The sequence below is a fragment of the Rhinopithecus roxellana genome, chromosome 13 (genome assembly GCF_007565055.1).
Source record: "Rhinopithecus roxellana isolate Shanxi Qingling chromosome 13, ASM756505v1, whole genome shotgun sequence".
Lineage (NCBI taxonomy): Eukaryota > Metazoa > Chordata > Mammalia > Primates > Cercopithecidae > Rhinopithecus > Rhinopithecus roxellana.
Window position 1 is genome coordinate 56,757,067 of NC_044561.1, and position 19,908 is coordinate 56,776,974.

Sequence of the window (19,908 nt, forward strand, 5' to 3'; positions counted from 1 at the left end):
ATGAAGCTGTTCGGCTTCGGGAGCCACAGGCACCAGACAGTCCTGGGCTCCATAGACCACACCACTACATGGGTTCAGGGTCCGAATCCGGGAGGCTGAACTGCAGAAGATCCACAGGGTGGCTGTCAAGGCCGACGCAGGGGAGGTGGAGCGCTGCCTGGAGAGCAGGAGCGGAGACCTGGACGCCCTGGACAAGCAGCACAGGTAGCAGGGGCTCAGCCCTGGGTGGGAGGGGGGCCCCAGGCCCAGCTTCCTCGCAGGCCCTGGGACTGGGCCTTGGAGGGCGCGGGGCACTCTACCAGTGGCGGAGCCAAACAGGCTCTCAGCTGTTTTCCATCCCTCATAATTCCCTGGCTGGAGTAGGTGGAGAATTTGAGTGATTTAACTCACAAAGTTAAGCATATACGGTGTTGTTATTTTTAACGAACACCTTTAAAACATGGTTTATGTACATTATAGGAGGCGCCTAATGAGAAAACTCATTCCCCTATCAAAAATACCGTGAGTTATTTTCAGTAGGTGAAAAGTTTTCAGATAAAACTGACCGTTTTACATCCGTATCCACCTGTGTAGGTAGGTTCCTTATTGTAGGTTCTTAGAGAGAAACTTGGAAGTAAGAGGTGGGTTCTGTGTTCTTGAATGGGAAGGCACGTTTTTCTCAAAATGTGAGCCCTTTCTGTGTTTATCAATTTTACATAGACCCAATGAAAATATCAAGTTTTTAACATTTTTGTATGACACCTGCTGTCTTTCACTATTGTGATGACATTTTTTAAAAATCTCATAATGGAGTGAAAAAACACTTCTCCTCTAGATAGCAAAATGTGCTATAATTTCGACAATAAATTGTTTACTGACAGCTGAAAAGACAAACGCATGGAACAGAGTAGGAAACCCAGAAACACTGAAATTATGTAAGATAGAAGTAAGGATTGATGAGTAGGAAAGGATGAATAATTAATGAAAAAATGCCTGCTGTTTGAAGAAAACTAATGAAATTTTATGTCACAAACATGAGTTCCTGATGGAATACAGATTGAATTTTTTACATATGCAAATTAGTAAAGTACCAGAAAACACAAATGCTTATTTTACAGGAACATTTTATGTTGACAAAGGCCTTCCTGAGAATGACCTCTTAAGCAGACATTCTGAAGGTTGATTTAGCAAAGTAAAAATTAAAGCTGCCTCTGTTTCAGAAGACAAATTAACAAAATGAAAGAGAGCTTATGTGGAAAAATATTGACTTTATTATATATATATTCAGATGAAAAGTATGTTTTCATTTTATAGGGAATTCATTATATTCCCTTTTTTTTTTTTTTTTTTTTTTTTGAGTCAGAATCTCTCTTCTTTGCCCAGGCTGGTGTCCAATGGCACAGTCTTGGTTCACTGCAACCTCTGTCTCCTGGGTTCAAGCAATTCTTCTCCCTCAGCCTCCCAAGTAGCTGGCATTACAGGCAGGTGCCAGTATGCCCGGCTAATTTTTGCATTTTCAGTAGAGAGGGGGTTTCACCATGTTGACCAGGCTGGTCTCGAACTCCTGACCTCAAGTGATCTGCCCACCTTGGCCTCCCAAAGTGCTGCAATTACAGGCATGAGCCACTGTGCACGGCCTGTATTATTATATATTATATGATATATATTACTGATAATTACATCATATGTATTATAGATGTTATATATGTCAGTTATATATACACATTAGATGAAAAGTTATATGTATATATATAGATGAAAAGTACATTTTCATTTTACAGGAAATTCTTTCAAATCCAATCATCAAAAACTCTAAAATTGGGCAAAGTACATTTCTCCAGATCTACAAGTTGCATTTCTGGTTTAAGAATTTAAATAAAAAAGGAATGAAACAGTTTTCTATCCACAATATTTGTGAGGATGTTTTATACTCCTGCGTAAAGTTTAAGTTGCTGATTACTTTTCAAATAGATAATTTGGTGGTAAGTACATTTAAAAAATGTGTATGCCTTTTACTCATCAATTCCATTACACTAAAATACTCTTAGGAAATAAAGATACATGCACTTTATTTTTTAACAGCACTTACTTTAAAAAGAACCCAGAGAATAGATCCTATAAATAAATTTCAGTTGCATCCATTGGATGAAATATGTGACCATTGAAGGTGGCAATAGATACAGAAGTATGTTGATGTGTGAAGATGTATTTTTTTATAGCTAGTGAGGAGAAAAATCAGTTAAATTATACATCTGCACAAACATACTATGGTCTTGTTTTAGCAAAAAAATATGTGCAAAATAAAAATTTGTAATTTCTTACATTTGTATTTTAAGTAAAGTATTTTGAGCATTTGTATTTTAAGTAAAGTTTTTTTCCTTTTTCTTATCTGTGATTGCTGCAGTGAGCATGTACAAAACTTGTAGTAAAAGTTTATTATTAATGGAATAATCCTTGGGAAGAGAGGAATATGAATCTTGCATTGATAAAAATAATTTCTCACTTTCTATTTTTTATCATTATTGTGTGTATTGTTCTTTGAACTTTTAGCCTTTTCAGAAGTAAAATGGGAATGTTTTTATCTGTTTCCAGATTTTATCTATATATTTTATTATGTACATTTTTCTTATACATTCATTCCATTTATGCAAACAATGATAGATTAATCATTTCATTTTAATTGTATTCTTTAAAAATAAAAATACATATAAATAATTACTGTTGCAAAATTATTGCTTTATAGGAGTTTATTTAAAAATATTGAACTCCCCAACTGTATTTATCCATTCTTTCATTTGATATATTCATGAAACATAACCTGAGTACCTGTTATGTAGCAGACATATTCTACTATCTTTCAGGACCCTTCTATCCTTAAAAACTTCGTGTTTACCTGCCCTGCCTGCACAAGCTGAGAGATTTAAAATAGGACTATTGGGACTGAATCTCCTTGAAACTTTATCTCCCACCTTTCAAACAAAAGCATTTCTGAAGTTAGAAAATAGTAGAAGATAACCTTTAACTGCCCTTTCAAAAGTTTGTCAGTCTTAAATACTAATATTAATCCTCGGAAAGCCTTATTTGCACATATTCTGTAAGTGTAAGTATTGAATAAAATGAGCCATACATGTATTCATTTGAATCATGAGTTTCCTTTGGCTTCAAGTTGTTTGAAAATCAAATAATTAATTTGTTTAAAAAAATGCATGATTATTTCAGTGCTCTTTTCCCATAGTCCCTTTAAGAACTAAAATGTATTTAAGTTTCAGTTGCATGCCTGGAACTGCCCTAGACCTGAGTTACCATATTCTACTTAATGTAAGCTCTCATGGATTGTGTGATGCCCCATTATTTTACGTATCAATAAGATAATTTTTAAAATGCTACCAATTATATTTATAATAAATCATGGATTATAAGTGGCATTCCAATGTCAGAGGTGTTAAAATGTGACCTACTCTTTAAACCATCCTGCAAAGTAGGTATAATTGTATCATTTTACCTAATTAAAATGTTTTTGTTAAGTAGTAGTAGTAGTAATAATATCTGGCTGGGTGCAGAGGCTAACGCCTGTAATCCCAGAACTTTGGGAGGCTGAGGTGAGAGGATTGTTTGATGCCAGGAGTTTGAGACCAACCTGGGCAACAAAGTGAGATTCTTACTCTACAAAATTTTTCAAATAGCTGGGCATGCTGGTGTACATCTGTAGTCCCAGCTACTCAGGAGGCTGGGGATGGAGGATCACTTGAGCCCGGAGGTTCCAGGTTATGGTCAGGTATAGTTACATCATTGCACTCCAGCCTGGGAAAAAGAGTGAGACTTTGTCTCAATAAACATAAATGTTTCAATTATTAAGCTATTGTAGGAACTATTCTAAATACTTTACATAGATTCTCATTTAAGCTTCAAGATGGTGTCCTATGAGATAGCTACTATTGTTATCTTTATTAATGAGGAAGTTGAGGCACAGAAAGGCTAAGCAATAGTTGGTAAGTGACAAAGTTTAAAGTAGGACTCAAGCCCTAGTTGAACTGAATCCAAAGCCTGAGCTCTTTCTACTCAAATAGGCTGCTGTTTTCATTAAGGCAGTGAGCAATAAGAGCTAGTAAGTATTGTACTTTCTTCAAAAAATATCATTTGTTTTGAAGGCAGAGGAAAAACATGCTATTCAATTTCTACAATGACATGGATGATGGTAGGTTTTGAGATGTTGCACTACAGTTTCCTAAAAACTCCTCTTACTCTTGTGGAACTGCTCTACATTTGGCCTGTGCCAGTGGCCATGTGAAAGTGGTCACTCTCCTGGTTAACAGAAAATGCCAGATTGATATCTGTGACAAAGAAAACAGAACACCTTTGATACAGATATATTAGAGCCAACTCTTTCAACATGACATGGATTTGATTTACACAGGTAGAATTAAAATAATAAATTGATCTCATTTAAATATACCTAGTTGGTGAAACCTGTGAAATGTGTATTTTGAATTCTTAGAATTTACAATCTATTTCTTGGTCTAATATGGACAGGCAGTCCATTGCCAGGAAGAGGCTTGTGCCGTTACTCTGCTGGAACATGGCGCCAATCCAAACCTTAAGGATATCTAAGGCAACACTGCTCTCCATTATGCTGTGTGTAGTGAGAGCACCTCACTGGCAGAAAAACTGCTTTCCCATGGTGCATATATTGAAGCACTGGACAACGTATAGTTCAATAAACTTTCTTTCCAAAATATTTGTTTTAACATTGACATAGGTAAGGGTCAATTTCTTATATTTGGAAGCTCAACCATTCCCTGAAAGCAAATGCAAATTAAGTTATTTTGAAATAACTTAATTGTCTAAGATTTTATTTTAAATATTGATCCTTTTAAAGAAACATTAAAGGGCACAGCTTTATAAAATGCACTTTGGAAAACATTTGTGAATTTGTTAAAGGTAAAACCTTTTCAACTTTTTTCTACACAGGGTTATTCTTTTCTTTCTTTTTTTTTTTTCCTAATTAGTGTAAAACAACACAGGAAAGAAAATATGCCCTGGCAGGTGATTATGTGCCAACAAATGTTCATCACAAGTTGGGCTTTCTCAGTTAGAATAGTAGCAAATCCTAAACTATTTCTTTTTGAAGTTGTATTATGAACTATCTCAGTATGTTTGTTAAGTGTACAGAGCTTTAGTATAACCAAAATGTCAGTTTTAAACACTTAAATCCATGAAGTTAATGAGAATACAGATAGGAATTCTTACAATAATTTAGTTTTAGCAGTCCTGTGAACCAATGATCTATTTGGCTAACAATCTGGGAAAATTATATACCAATATATTTTAAATGAAAAAATGTTGGAAAAATTCTTGAAGCAAGTATTATGAGTCTTTTTAACCATTTTTATTATATATGAGAGCCTGAATTTTTGGTAAAACATATGACACCAGAGAAAGAAAATATTTTACATGCAAATACCTGGATTATACACAACCATTTAGTAACACATTTATAGCAAATATAAAAACAGTAGGGCTATGTTCTAATGTGGTACACAGATTTGGTTGCCTCTATAAGTTGAATCAACATATAAAATTTAGAAGACTTGTGTAGAAATCTGGACTTCAGGCTTATCCTAAAAAGTCAAATCTGGTGTCCCCTGAGTTTTTAATCACTGTTTGGTCTGCTGTGCAGAGGTTGCCCCTTTGTAGAAGGCATGTATTCTCCAGTTTGCTACTGTGCCCACCTCAGTACTTCCCTTACTCAGGTGACCTTCCTTTGTCATTGCAAGTATTTGAGTTTACAACTCTTATGTTGTAGTATATTTTGATAAAGACTTCAAGGTTTTTAGGTCAGCATGTGCTTGTTTATAACATGTAGTCTATAGAGTTTATAAATCCCTCAGTTATGGAGTTGAATTTTAGAAGTTAGAGGTTTTTAAAACTCTTTTCTTTATATATACCACAAATAGTCACTTCCCATAAGAATGCCTAGAAGCCTTGTTAGGTTATTCCTGGTTATAGTTGGATAATTTATGAATGTTGCAGACATTACATCTTTCTCCTCAGCACTCTTCCTTAAAAATGCAAGTGACTTATTGGCTTTTATTATGCTAGAAATAATCCATATGGATCAGTATGGGAACTTTTATTGACAAGCACTTATGTTTTTATTTCTGATTTATATTTTCCCTAAAATAAAAAATAATTTTAAATAGCCATTTAAGTGGAAGCCAATAAGAATGGATTTAAAAAGTAGAGCTGCATTAGGGTCCCGGGATTACCATTGTAATTGAGAATAGTATTTCTTACTGAGCTTTGGTCTTTTAAGTATTTGTTTTTAAGTTTTCTAAACCTATCTCTCTTACACAGAACATACTGAACTTTCTAACAGTAAAGATAAAAATCTATTGCATTAGGAAAAAAATCTACAGACTATTTAATAATAAGGAAAATAAGTGCATTTGAAGCCAGTCCCTCTTAATTCAGAGCTCTATTTCAATAGTGACCATTTGGAGCAGGAGTGCCTGACATTGGCATCTGGGATCCTGACACCACCGACAGAAATGAATCAAGCAAGTTTGTACCACCCAGAGGAAACTTCCACGCATAATGGGAAGCTCTGGCAGCTGTTTCTCTGAAACTCTTAATTTCTCGAATGTTAATGTTTGCCACAAATAGTTTTATCAAATGGGGATTAGGTAAAATTCAAGAGATTTCTTGGTTATTGGACATAAAATACAGTTTCATAATATTTCTCAAATGCAGATGGTCATGGAGTCTTTCTCTTGGGGTATACTTCTCGGAAAGCAAATATTCTTTGGAATATAGTTTAAGAAACACTGCTTTAGAGAGAATAATTTAGATCATTAATTTATGTAAAAAAGCCAAAATATTTGCTACTATGTCTTAGGGTTTTGGGGCTATAGAGACAAAAGATACAGCCCTCCCCCTCAAGAAGCTCTTGGTTTTAGTGGGAAACAATGAAATGATTACAATGTACCATGCTAAGTGCTGTGATCAAAGCAAGGGTTCTTGGGACTGGTAAATGTTTAAAGTGAGTTTTGGTAATGACCACAGTTAATCCCGGGAGACAGGGGAGGGTTGTTTGCAAGGCAAAGAGCAGCGCATCAGAAAGTCCAGAGGAATGAGAAGGAAGGGACTGCTTTTCATTTACTTCCTTCCTATACTGTATGTTGAAGTTCAAAGCACCTTAGATAAGATTTTCAGTTCTGTTGAGAAATATGTAATTTTGTGAATTATTATCTTTTTCTGCTGTTTTATAGGACAATAATACTCCACTTTTATTCACTGTAATTTGCAAGAAAGAGAAAATGGTGGAATTTTTATTGAAAAACAAAGCAAATGTACATGTCATTGATAAGCTGAGATGGTACAGTAGTTCTTTTTTTTTTTTTTTTTAAATAAAAACCTGTGTATTCTAGAGTGGTAACAGTCAAGTCAGAAATATTAATAAGATTAATGTAATTATTGTCATATAGTGAAAAATATCACCATGAAGAATCAGGTAGACCAGCAAATATTTGAACTGAGTAACATAAAGAACAGTATATAGTAGAATTCATCTTTTCTTATAATATAGAGTGTTTGTTATTTATAATCTGATGTTTTTGCTACTGTAATCTTGTGTTAACTAAAGGGTTTTGTATTGGTTTTATTATTATTTTTTTTCTTTTTTTTGAGACGGAGTCTCACTCTGTTGCCAGGCTGGAGTGCAGTGGTGTGATCTTGGCTCACTGTAACCTCCACCTCCCAGGTTCGAGTGATTCTCCTGCCTCAGCCTCCCAAGTAGCTGAGACTACAGGTGCACACCACCATGCCCAGCTAATTTTTATATTTTTAGTAGAAATGGGATTTCACGATGTTGGCCAAGATGGTCTCAATCTCTTCACTTCATGATCTGCTCTCCTTGGCTTCCCAAGGTGCTGGGATTACAGGCGTAAACCACTGCACTTGGCCAGTTTTATTAATTTTTATTTTTTTGTTTTTTGTTTTTTTTTTTCTTTTTAGTTTTATTAATTTTTAAAGTGTAGACTTTTGGTTTATGACTACTAGCATTGTCATTATTATTGTTCTTTTTGTTGTTGTTGTTGTTTTCTGCCTGCAGATAACTCTTATCTGACCCCTAGCTGATTTGAATTATAATATGTCAGACTAGGAAAGCAATGGGGAAATCTTCATCTAAATCTTTGCCTACTTTAGATAAGTGATCCCAGCACAGTTTATTGGCCACCAGAGGACTATAAGTTAGCAAGTTGTATTATGTCATACCCCTGTGGGACAAGAGGATTCCTTGTTGTCCCTTCCTTTTAGCCTTGGTGATAACTTACAAAGATGAACGCTTGCGCACCCTAGCTGCTTATGGACCCAAGCTAGTACATGCAAACGGTTATTATGTCTACACTGACAGGCAGATATTAAAATAGTAAAGTGTATCAAACTAGCTGTTTAAAAAAGTCTTTATTAAAGTTCTTGAGTGGAGTTATTTCTTTGTTATTTTAGAACAACCCTCATGCTTGCTGTGCGCTATGACTCACCAGGTATTGTCAACATCCTTCTTAAGCAAAATATTAACGTCTTCACTCAAGACATGTGTGGACAAGAGGCAGAAGGTTATGCTCTTTCTCGTGGGTTGACAAAGTAAGTGCTTATGTTAAAAGACCAGTTAATACTAAATGGAAGTTTAAAATAATTGCAGTTATTCCATCTTATACATTAGGTGAGAGTTCATAGTTTGGTTCTGGTAGTTTGAAATAGCAGTGAGTTTTACCTTTTAGCCAGAAATCAAGCAGAAGTCTAGATTAGTTAGAAGTAGAGGGCAAGATTTTTTTCAGGATTTGTAAGACCTTTGTCCTTAGGGATCTCAATATTGTTCATTTTATTCTAAGTATAATCCCCATGCATGGGATAAAAGGAGCCACATCTTTGACCTCTTTTCTTTTGCTTTTCTTTTTATAGACACAAGGTCTCGCTCTGTTGCCCTGGCTGCTCTTGAACTCCTGAGCTCAAGTAATCCTCCTGCCTTGGCCTCTCAAAGTGCTAGCCACCATACCTGGCCTGACTTTTCTAATTAGTTGTTGGATCTTGAAATATCCAGTTGAGCAGAAAATCTTGTATTGTCCCCCGGGGCCATCCCCTGTGTCTTCCTTCTTTAAAATTTCCAAGAAGCTAAGGGCTTTCTTAAGTCTGAGGAAGGCAATCTTTCTTCACAAGTCAGAAGAAGGGGGGAAAGGCCATTCTAATCATTCTGTTGTCTCCAGAATGATTGGACTCACTTGCTGTATTGTTGCCGTTGTAACCGGTCCTACAATCTGATAATGATTGACCTTTGCCACCAGGATGCCATCACTGATTCAGACCCCTCAGTTTTCATGGTGATTCATACATAAGCTTCAAAGCTACAGTGTTTATTAGTTTATGTATTTATGCTCAATCATTGTCCCCAGCACCCTGCTCTGGCAGCTAGGCCTCCTAGCTTTACCCACACAAACATTGAGCAAGCTGATGCTTGCCCTACACTAAAAACCTTATTTGGAGCCCACCTCTTAACTAGACTTAGCCTAGGCCTTCATGGTATGTTATCCTTTGAGAGCCATGTTTGTCTTTTCTTTAACCAATATTAGTTGGACTTGTTCTCAATACTCAGGGATGTTCAAATAATGTTGCAGGAAAAGATCAGAGCTCCCTTTCCCTTTTGCTATCAGATCAGTACCTTGAGGCTTTTTTACATCCTGTGCAGCAGCTTAGGCTAGATAGCAGAAGGTTCCATGTTACCTTTCCAGCGAGTAGTGGGAACCAACTTGCAGTTGGCCCCTCAAGCAATGTGTCTTTATAATAATGAAAATCTCCTAGGCTAATCGCAACTCTTTCTCAAGTTTTAAATATATTTTAAAATTCTACCTCACAGGAAGCCATTCAATAAAATTCTCTGAATCTAAAGTGAGTGAGTTGGAGTTAATAGAGCTGAGCCTCATCCATGACTCATAAGTATCCATGTATCAAACAGGACCTTATACTTGTTTCCACAGTACATATTTTAAAATTAGATCAATACAGAGCAGATAAGCATGGCTGCTGCCTAGGGATGGCATACAAATTCAGAAAGCATTCCATATTTTGCATAGCCCCAGGAAGGTCATTTGACTGTTGAGTAGCTCCAAGGAAGTAGTGTGAGTGAAATCAAAACAGGAGACACCCAGTATTGAAATTGTGATTATCAGTATGAAACTATTGATGTACAGTGATCTCTGAAATGAGAACAGAGCTGAGTAGTAAGGGAATGTTACATGTTTTTAGTACATGGCTTGGGAATGAGAAAATGTCAACTTGCGTTTCCTTCATGGATCTGAAAAACAATCAAAGCAGGGTTTTGTCTTGTCTGTTAGTTGGAGAGGACCATGGAGATCCAGCATCCTAGCACAGATCTGCTGGCTCAGAGTTTGAGGAGGTAGAGAGGGAGTGGTAGTTGTCCAAGCCAGGTTTTGATACCTGTTAGTTTTCTGCCCTTGGTGTGATTGATGAATTCAGTGATAGGAGACAATTAATCTATTTTAATGAGATATTTTATATATATATATATATATATATATATATATATATATGTAATGTTATTAATTAGGTAAAATGCCCTGAATTGCAAGCCACAATAAATCCAACTAATAACCAAAATGAGCACTTAATAACATTTTCTGGAAACTGCAACATTTGAATATTAGGACTTATAGAAAAACACACACCGAGCTTTAGTTGGGATTCCAAAATGGTTTCAGCAATAACGTTCAAGAATAAATTATTCCATTGCTTTACTATTTCTCTGAACATTTAAACATGTAATCTCATTACATCTTCCTAACAACCCAGTAAGGTAAGGTAGCAAAATCCTTGCTTTTTAGAAGAAACCGTGGAGCCTAAGAGAAGCAACTTGTCTGTAAACAAAATACCTATTGGTTACAGAGCGAGGACTTATTCTGAGTGCAGGACACTTTGCATGAGGTCCTGCTAACTAGAGTTAATTTACTGAGCTGTGCTTCCTCCATTTATGAGTACTTCACTTTTTTTTTCTTTAATTATAAGCTTAATCAGCTTATAAGGTTAAAAAATTTAAATGTATGGGACATTAAAATTCTGATAATAGGTCTGATATTGCCTGAAATTGTTTTAGAATTTAATATGTTTGATAAATATTTTTTATTTCAGTATTAAAATAGCAATTTTATTTATTACTTTTGTATACATAGAATTAAACAACAAATTTCAGAACATAAAAAGAAGATACTTAAAAATGGCAATCCAGGTAAGACTTCTGATAGTGAATTTCTTATTTCTCTTGGTGATCCTACTCTTGATAAGAAAATGAAAAGTAAGATACTAGATTAAGGTAGTTAGTGTTAATTTAAAAAGGCCAGTTTAAAAATATGTATGAATTGCATGTGTATATGTATATTTACATAAGTAAATTAATTTTTTAAATTTAACTTATTTAGTTTGAAATTCAGATTTATTTAAGAAGGTAGTTGTAGCTAATTTATAATCTCAAACATTATTGTCTGAAAAAATTCATTTATTTAATCATCCCTACAATTATATATAATATTTTTGCATAAATAAGAAAAAAGATTTTTAAGTTAATATGTTGTAGGTTTCCTCTATACTCACATTATAACAAATTGAACTTGTTATACAAATGGATCTTTTATTTTATTTTTATAATAATTTTTTATATTTAGTAAATAAAGAATTACAGTTGACCCATGAATAATGTGGGGGTGAGGGACTCTGATCCCTGTGCAGTTGAAGATCTGAGTATAACTTTTGATTCCTTCACCTTAGCTACTAATATCCCACCATTGGCTGGAAGGCTTCCTGATAACATAAACAGTTGATGAACACCTGTTTTGTTTGTGCTGCATTATTATACACTGTGTTCATACAATAAAGTAAGCTGGAGAAATGAAGCTGTTAGAAAGAAAATCATCAGGAAAAGCATACTGACCTTTCATAAAGCATAAGTAGATCCTGACAAAGGTCTTCATCATCATCAGGTTGATTAGGCTGAGGAGGAGGAGGAGAGGTGGATCTTGCTGTCTCTGGGTTGCAGAGGCAGAAGAAAATCTGCATATAAGTGAATTCCTGCAGTTGAAACCCTTGCTGTTGAAGGGTGAACTATATTACATATTGATTTGTGTCACTAAGAAAGTAATTATCTTAGGAATGGGAACTCAGCAATCCCTTTCTGGTACCATAAATAAATGGCAATAAGAAATGTAAAACTGAACAGCAATGCATCCATACAAATAGGAGATTATTTTTTGAAGATAGCTACTGAGCACAGAAGACAGAAAAGCAATTCCTTATTGAGAAGCACAAGTTATATTACATATTCTTAAACAAGCAAAGTGGTTTTATCTGTCATACTTTACACATATACACATACACACATGCACATATACGCACACACAAAATTAAAAGTCCTGCTGATTCTTAGTGACCAAATCCAGCTGTTTGCAGGGAGCAGTGGATAACACATCCTATAGTTTGGATGCAATTCTTTGGACTTTTTGACTTGTTTTTTGATGAACTGCCTTTAATGGGTGAATCATGTTTTTAGTTGTATAAGAAACAAAGAGAAAGATTAGAAGCAGTAAACAGGAACTCTATTATCAGTAGTAGACTATTACAGTATATTCAATAGTCACATGTTTTTCTCCAGTTATGCAATTTACTTGAATGATGCACAATGAATCAATTATTATTATAAGAGATGGGGTCTCTCTATGTTGCCTAGGCTAGAATTACAGTGTCTATTCAGCAGTACAATCATAGCTCACTATAGCTTTGAACTCCTGGGCTCAAGCAGTCCTCCTACCTCATCCTCCTGAGTACCTAGGACCTACAGTCTTGTGCAGTTACATCTGGCCTGATACACAATTATTTATTTATTTATTTATTTATTTATTTATTTATTTTTGATACAGGGTCTCCTTCTGTTGCTGGTACTGGAGTGCAGTGGTGCCATCTTGACTCACTGCAACTTCTGCTTCCTGGCCTTAAATGAGCCTTTCATGTTTAACCTTAGCCTCCCACATAGCTGGGACTAAACAGGCATGCACCACCACACTTGGCTAATTTTCTTTTTAAGGGTTTTTTGTTTGTTTGTTTGTTTAATAGATGAGGTCTCACTATATTGCCCAGGCTGGTCTGGAACTTCTGGGTTCGAGTGAACCTCCTGCCTCAGCTTCCCAAAATGCTGAAATTTACAAGCATGAACCATTGCACATGGCCTGCACAATTATTATGTAAAGGAATGAAGCCCAGTTGAGTTGCAGAAAATTGACCACCTTTTCATTTTTTTTCTAGAAACATTCGTATTATAGGACATATTGTCAATCACCCAGATCCTTTATTTTTTATTTGGTTAAAATAGGATTGCTGCTTATTTCACATTACTTTGTGACATTATTGTTTCATTTATTCCTTTTATGGCTTTATTCAATTGGATAGATATGGAAATACAAGAATCTCCAAGTCAAATATCAAGGCAAAAAAAGAAAAACAGATTAGGGAAAGTTATTCTGTGAAATAGCCAGCCATCTGATTATAGTTACATGTATCATATCAACTTAATAAAAATCTTATACAATGCATATGTGTCAGGGTTTCCCAAGACCACCCCCAGGTTTGGTGGTTCACTAGAAGGACTCACAGGACTCAGCAAATAGTCATACTCAGATCTTTAACTGATTACAAGAAAGGGGACAAGTAAAATTAGTAGAGTAAAAAGGTGTGCATGTGGTCAAGTCTGGAGGAAACCAGGCACAAGCCTCCAGGACTTCTCTCCTGTGGAGTTCCCAGGTTCTGCTTAATTCTCCCAGGCTCACATTTTGACAACATATGTGCAGTGATGTCTGTCAGTACCAGAGTCTCATTAGAGACTTAAGTACCCGAGTTTTTATATGGAGGTTACTCTTCCTCAGGTGTATCCAAATTCCAGACTTCTAGAAGGAAAGTAGCTGTTCAGAGTAACCACACTGTTTCTATAAACACTTTAAACACAGTGAGCCACTCCTCTCAGGGAATGGTGGAAACCCTCCCGATTCCAATTTCCTAAACACCAGCCAAGGGCCAGCCTTGCATGCACGCCTTTCTAAGGATGGCAGTCTTTTGCCTGCTGTATGAAATCTTTTCTCCACAACACTTATAACCTCAAATTAAACTTTGGTGCTGTTTTAAAATTTCATTTTAGTAACACTCAGTATTATAAGATAAGGTAGTACCAGGTAACTTGGTTCTAGTTTCTGTTGTATGATCCATCTGAAGTTTTAAAGCTAGTTGCTTTGTTGACTTTTGGTGACTAACAGGTATTTGTATGCAAGTTACCATAGCAATGTTAGATAATTATAATCTGTCCTTTTTAACTCATTAATCTTTCAGTAAAATGTTAAATAAGCATAATTTCTGAGTTAAAATTAGAATAAAAATGGTCTCTTATTTTGATTACATGAATAATCTAGTTTTCATATTGTGCTAAATCCCTGTTTAGAATTATGAAATAAGATAAAATATTCAATCATTGTATCAATATTTTCTTGCCTACACATGCAATTAAATTTATTTATTGATCATATATACTTCAATTTGTGAAATAATGACCACATGCTGTTACTTTCATCTTCAATGATCTCTAATTTTTAGGGTCACCGTGTCTTGCTTAAATATATTATAACAACAGATTCAGTGAATATCCTTTATTTTTTGTTTTTATTTTTGAGACAGAGTTTAGCTCTCATTGCCCAGGCTGCAGTGCAATGACACAATCTCAGCTCATTGTAACCTCCATCTCCTGGGTTCAAGAGATTCTCCTGCTTCAGCCTCCCAAGTACCTGGGACTACAGGCATGCACCACCATGCTCGACTAATTTTTGTATTTAGTAGAGACAAGGTTTCACTATGTTGGTCAGTCTTGTCTCAAACTCTTGACCTCAGGTGATCCGCCCGCCTTGGCCTCCCAAAGTGCTGGGATTACAGGCATGAGCCACTGCACCTGTCCATCTTTTTTTTTTTTTAAGTTTTGTTCTGGAGATCCTGGGATGCATAGACAATGAATATCCTTTTTTGTTTGTTTGTGAGCTTGTTTGTTTGTTTGTTTTGAGATGGAGTCTCACTCTGTCACCCAGGCTGGAGTGCAGTAGCATAATGTTGGCTAACTGCAGCCTCCACTTCTTGAGTTCAAGTGATTCTCCTGCCTCAGCCTCCTGAGTAGCTTAAATTACAGGAGTCTGCCACCATGCCTGGCTAATTTTTGTATTTTTAGTAGAGACGAGGTTTCACCATGTTGGCCAGGCTGGTCTTGAACTCCTGACTTCAGGTGATCCACCCACCTCTGCCTCCCAAAGTGTCGAGATTACAGGCATGAGCCACCATGCCCAGCTGTTAATATCTTTTTTAAGCCAGTAACTTTATTTCTTAGAGCAGTTTTAGGTTCACAGAAAAATTGAGAGGAAGGTATAGAGATTTCTCATATGCTCCATGCCTCCCACACATGCGTAGCCTCACCTATTATTACTATTTTCCACCAGAGTGGTACATTTGTTACAACTGATGAACCTACATTGACACATTCTAATCACTCAAAGTTCATAGTTTACTTCAGGCTTCACTCTTGATGGTGTATATTCTATGAATTTGGACAAATGTATAATGATATGTATCTATTATTGTAATATTATTGACAGAACAGTTTCACTGCCCTAAAAATTCTCTATAATATGCCTATTCATCTCTCACTTTCTCCCTGGCAACTCCTGGCAACCATTGATCTTTACTCTGTCATCATGATTTTACTTTTTTCAGGAAAATCATATAGTTGGAATAATACATTGGGTATCTTTTTGAATAGTTAAAAAAGCTCCATCGTAATTGAAAGTAGTCATTTAAGATGTACTTTGTCCTTTTGTTTTTCCTCTGCTGCTTTATCATTGTAAAGAATGATATATGCTGATGACATATGCTTTACATACTTAGAAAACATGATTTGTATAGGTATTTGACACATAATGGAAAGGGTTGAGGAAAAGGACACCATGCAGTACCACACAGCACAAACTGGGGCCTCTTGCTCTGTGAGGTGGGTCCAGATAGACTCTCTAGCAGTGAAAGGGGAGAAGTTCCAGGGGTTGTACTTTATAAAACTGGAATCACAAAGTTTTTCTTATTTACCTTCGGTTAGAAATAACAGCAGGCAGTGAATGCTATAGATAAATACATAGGTTCCTCACTGATCCTCTTCCTTTGAGGGATGAGTTTGACAACAGGCTATTATAATGACATGACTCACCTACAACTAGATTCTGTCATGAGAGATGGCAAGAGAGTTTTGCTTTATGTAAGGTGAAAAAGAATTTTTTTCCCTTACTAGGGAGAAGGGCAAGCGTTGGAACATTCTGATAGTAAAAGGGCATTGATATGGTTTTCTTTCTATATATTTTAACATCATATATACTGCCTGGCAGCCTGCCACACCTCCCCAGTGTTTCTTAAGCTTCTCTCTGAATGTGAAGTGTGGTTTGCAGTGGATAAGCTCTTAAAGGAGTAATATTTCCAGTGGTTTTTCTGAGGGAGGTAAAATGGCAGGTGAATTTGGGCCTTGTTATACATAGGGCAGAGCAAATAGCCATAACTAAATAAACCACCCAGCACCTTCCCCAAAGAGTAGTAGCCAGAGTAACACATTGATCTCTTTTCCACTACCAGCTGGAAAGTCTTTGCAAGGATTCCTGTTTCTGATCTGATTCCTATGTTTTGCTGGCTTCTGGTGATAGGGTGTTTTATCCTAAACTGAACAGTTTGAACTGAAGAGCTAGAGAGGCTGTGTTGCGTTATAACAAAATAAGTACAGTAGTTCCCCCTTAACTATAGGAGATACATTCCAATGCCTCCAGTGGATGCATGGAACTATGAATAGTACTGAATCACAAACTGTTTTTTCCTATGCATACATATATAGGGTAAAGTTTCATTTATAAATTAAAATAAATCTGATGTTATCTGCAGATAGAGTGTGAAAATTGAATTGTGTCATCTGCAGAAATGATTGCTTGCTTGTTGGTGGGGAAAAACTCTCCACACATTTGGTCACAGAAGCCTTCTTTGTTGATGATTGCTGCTGTGGTGTGACAGCAGAAAAAACCATGTCAAGTATGTCTTTCTGCACATATAGTGGATAAGGGGTACTACTGTACACTCTGTTTTAACTGCCCCTCATGTTTTGGTCCAGAAATCATGCTCTTTGGCACTGTTGATTCATCACACCTGTTCTGCTAACAATAACATTTTTACTCAATCTCACACGGTTTGACTAGGATGACTTGTATACTGCAGTTTACTTGTAGATACCAAATTTTAATAAATTTATTCTTCTTTGCTTTTAATAAGTACAAAGGGAAGTAACAGTTCTTAATTCATTAATTACCTACCAATAGGTATAATTAATGTTAATTCTAATAAGGTCTCAGGCATGCTCCCAAAGGAATTCTTTGTAACAAAGCATCAGTCCTATGCTTTACAAAAACAAACCAAAACAAAACAAAACAACAACAGGATCTAAAGCATACACACAAGTGTGCACAATTTTTTTAATGAAGGTAGAGTCTTGCTATGTTTCCCAAGCTGGTCTCAAACTTCTGGCTTCCTCAGGTGATCCTCCTGCCTCAGCCTCTCAAGTAGTTTTGATTACAGGCATGCATCACTGTGCATTCTTTTGCTTTTAATATTCTATATATTTATTATTGATTTAAAATGCATTTTGCCTTTTTCTTTAATAGATGTTGGAAGTTCTGATGAATCTGCAGTCAGGTAGGATTTTATAGATTTAAAAATTATGTTAACTAAGGAAATATAGATGGAAGAAACTAGTATCTGTTGAGTGTCGTAGTCTGGGCTGGACATCCTATTATGGTCTATGCATTTATCATCTCATAAAGCCATCACAACATCTGTGTTTCTATAAGCTACTGTTTATTAAATAAACAACTATGGATTAGAGCAGTTGATTAATTGGCTCATGATCCCATAGTTAACAAAGTCGCTGGCCCACTTTGATCATCAGCCTACCTGCCTTCCAAATCCCTTCTCTTGCTCCTCAGCATAGATCAATAGACATCTGTGTAGCACTTGGATCAAGGTATAGGTCTGAATCAGATTAATCCAATTCATTAATTTAATGTCTAAATTAATGAGAGTTTAAATACCTTCAACTCTCATTTAAGGTTATCATTAGAATGTGGTTAGTCCAAGAGTTTGTTCTGATAAATTTGAAAATTTCAGTGGCAACCAGTATCTTACTTTTACCATCAAAGGCTTTAGGTCAGATCGTACTTAGCTATGGCCATAGGAGTATAAGTTTTACAAAATCAAATTTAGGCAAGCCTTAGAAATTATTTGATTTCCCAGTTTTGTTTTCCATTTAGGCTAGTATTTTTGCTTACTTCCATAATACATTTTTTAGTCTTGTTTCTTTTTCCATGAATTTTCTATAATCTTGTATTGACTTTTTAGAACTTTTTTCTCTGCTTTTTTTGGTGTTTCTTTTATTCTATTTTTTTTTCAAATTCTGCTATGTATTCCCAGTTTTCCTATAGACAGAATCAAAAGCACATAGAATTACAGAATTTTAAGGAATCTTAGAATGAATTAAAATACCTTGTAGTATTTTCACGTGTGTTGAATATTCTGGTGAAGTGATTCTTTAGATAGAGAACTTGAGACTCAAAAAGATTAGGATTTTTTTTTTAAACATAGGAATTGGCAGAAATGAGATTTGTACTCATTTTAAAGCCCAGTACTCTTCCTTCCTTTTATATCCTATTGGTGTGTATTTAATAATACAAACGGGAGTGAGTCTCTTGCACCCAGTGGATAGAATGAAGGTGGAATTAGCTAGTGAACCCAATGAAAGTGGGTAAGAATGGAATGAGCAGAGGAAGGCCAAGTTTGAAGAGAAACACTTATCAATAAATTATAAAGATGACGGACACACAAGATGTTGGGAATTATCTACAAAGGCACATTAAAATAGAAGATTCAAAGGAGCTCTAAAAAATTTGCTGCTTTTTTTTTTATTTATCAAGGACTGACAAACTTGGAAGATTTTTACTGAAAGATGCTAAAACATTTTGAGACACTGGGAGCAGTGTCTACAGCAGATAGAAATGTGGTATCATCTACTTCCATCCTGACTTACAAAGCTCCTTAGAGCCCCTGGAATACTAAGGGACTGGAGACTGCTGAACTGCACAGATCTGTGGCCCAGGACAGGTGGTCTCCTCACCTCTGCCTCTTTTCCCACTTCATTGATGTCCTTCCCTTATTCATGTAGGCTGGGTCAGAGGCATGATTGGCAGGCAAATCATTCATGGAGTTCAGTTGGGACTTCGGTAGTGTGTCTGTGCTGGGGGCAGATGATGGAGATTCCAGTTAGCTTGTTTTTCAGGAGCAGGGATATAGAGGGCTCCTACACTTGGTCATTTGAGACCATCCTTTCAGGAATCTGTGCTTTCATAGACTGAATATTTAAAGATTGGAGACTTCTGTGGAGCCTTGCAGAAGTGGAATCTGGAAGTGGGAGCCCATAGGAAGACAGACATTTAGCTAGTACTTAGGGAAATAGAGACACAACTAGCAGGACTCTGTTTTTCCAGCAGGCTCTCTCCTTGGGTGTCTGAGCACCTATGAAAATCTTTAAGGGCTTGCTAGTTTATGTGGATCTGAATGAGGCAGGACCTATAGAGTGGAAATAATGGAATTTTATTATTGTTAATGTTTTAGTCTTTCTGGGCAAAGTATTCTCAGTAAGAACATACACCTTTATTATTTGATTTTTGTACGTTTAGCTTTCATACATTTCAAATATTGCAGGGGATTCCCTGTACT

At 36.0% G+C, this 19,908-nt stretch overlaps 1 non-coding gene and 1 pseudogene across 1 annotated transcript; both read left to right on the forward strand.

The window, feature by feature from the left end:
* LOC104679849 overlaps window positions 1–19,908 on the forward strand; it is a 64,168-nt pseudogene continuing 44,260 nt past the window's right edge.
* Window positions 9,995–10,101, forward strand: LOC115893012. The gene has a single exon (XR_004052974.1). It is a non-coding gene; the product is annotated as a U6 spliceosomal RNA (small nuclear RNA).